Source organism: Sciurus carolinensis, chromosome 3, assembly GCF_902686445.1.
Source record: "Sciurus carolinensis chromosome 3, mSciCar1.2, whole genome shotgun sequence".
Lineage (NCBI taxonomy): Eukaryota > Metazoa > Chordata > Mammalia > Rodentia > Sciuridae > Sciurus > Sciurus carolinensis.
The window spans coordinates 90,562,284-90,564,379 of record NC_062215.1 but is presented as its reverse complement, the minus strand read 5'-3'; the positions used below and the strand labels follow the sequence as shown (position 1 = coordinate 90,564,379).

Below are 2,096 nucleotides of genomic sequence, written 5' to 3'. Positions count from 1 at the left end.
AATAAAAACAATCTTATGATTGAGGTAGGTGATGTGAGTTGAGGATACAGACAATGTGAGATTAAGTTGAGTCAGAAGGTAGGGAACTTTTATTTACTGTCATAGTATTGTGCTTAAATGACTTTGGACAGGCTTACCTCTCCAGTTTTATACCATTTCCTCAGCTGATCGCAACTACATTTGACCTGCACTTCTCATCTTTTGGTCCTCTGCAGAACAGAGCTGGTTCTAGCATCCCATCCTATAAATGAATGTTCTCCAGCAGCATTGATTCAGGAAATGGAATCCATTTGAGGATGTGCTTGCCCCAACTTTTGTTTTAAGATCTGAGAAATAAAAAGCTATGCAAATATACCTAGGAATGATCTGAGCCAATCCCTCATCCTCATCCTTATCCTAAGTAAAGAAAGACATTAATCATGGGCCATTTCAAAGTCTCACTGCTACCTCTAATTAGGATATATGTCCATAATGGAGTAACAGACACTGGATTTATCCTTGCATCTGTAACAACAGATCAAGCTTTGCGCAGTGGCAGTATCGTAGCCAATGAGGTTTATCCGAGGCGCGATTATTGCTAATTGTAACAACAGATCAGAAGAAAAAACATATGAAATAATAGTATTCAAGACACTGGCTATCAGGCAATGGAGGACAGTGATTCTTGAAAGACAAGAAACAAAAGAGATGAGACTTACTGTTGGCCCAACTTCCTAACAAGTTTTCAGGTTGGGACATACTGAGGGCCCAGTTTGTATTCTGAATAGATGACAGAGTTCTGAGTCCATGGAAATGAAGGAAGATTTCACAGGACAGAGTAACAAAGAGGAGAGGGAACTGCACAGAGAACCCTGGGGGTCTGAAAAGGGACTTTTTGTAAAGTATTTAGCAGTGTTCTGAAGGGTGCATGGCTATACTACATAAAGGAAGCATTGGAGGAAATAGAACCTGTGCCTAGAGCACCCACAGAACCAGGAATAGTGCTTGTTCTCACTACCAACCAGACTGGAAAAACTCATAATTCAAAGGCCCTGGGTAGAGTATTCCAGACGACCTTGCCTTGGGGAAGGGGATAATTAGCCCTAGCTTGCAAACTGCTTCCTACCTGCCAAACAAATCATAAAAGCAAGGCCTAAAGAATCTGACTTTTCCAAGCAACTTAACATCATCCATGAACAAAGCTCAAAAAGATTTATAAGAATTCTAAAGTGTCCAGTACCCAACATTGTAAAATTCACGAAGTATGCATGCAATCAAATATTACCAGGCATACACAGAAATAGAAAAATACAACCCCAAATAAGGAGAATTACCAATCAAGACAGATCCAAATTTGACACAGATGAGATAATAAGCAGAGAATGGCATTAAAGCAGTTATTATGATGGTGTCCTGTATGTTCAAGCAGCTAAGTAGAGAGTATATTCTAAAAGATTCAAGTGAAGTTTCTTGAGATGAAAGCAACAATATCACAAATATATGCACTGAATGGTATTAACAAAAAATTAGATGTAAGCAGATTAATGAACTTGAAGGTAGAGCAATAGAAACTATCCCAAATGAAACACCCAGATGAAAAAAATCCCCCCCAAATTAAAAGAGCATCAGTTAAATTAGTGAGACAACTTCGAGTAACCTAATATATGGTTAATTGGAGTTCCTGAAGAAGAGAGAGAACAGGAGCAAACAAACAAAAAAAAACAAAAAAAACAAAAAAAAAAAAAGAAAAAGAAAAAAAAAAGAAAGAAAAGAAAAAAAGAAGTAATACACAAAAACTGAATAGAACCTATCAACTCAGATGAAATCCAAAAGAAAGGAACATAAAGAAAATTACAAAAAGATCTATCAACATCAAACAGCAACGACAAATGTATGCAAAGATAAAAGGCATGTCGCATATGTATACAGCAACACAGATAAGAGTAACATCAGATTTTAAAATTTGGAAACAGTGAGTGGGAACACAGTGGAGCAACATTTTTAAGTAATGAAAGGGGAAAAGAACATAGAATTATATGCCCTACTAAAATATCTTCCAGAAACAAAGGTGAAGTAAAACATTTTTATGAAAGTTGAAAGAATTCATTACCAGCCTA

The 2,096-nt window shown here is 36.7% G+C and overlaps 1 pseudogene; it reads left to right on the top strand.

The window, feature by feature from the left end:
• Positions 1-520: 520 nt before the first annotated feature.
• Positions 521-701, top strand: LOC124981609 (uncharacterized; annotated as a pseudogene).
• Positions 702-2,096: the final 1,395 nt, after the last annotated feature.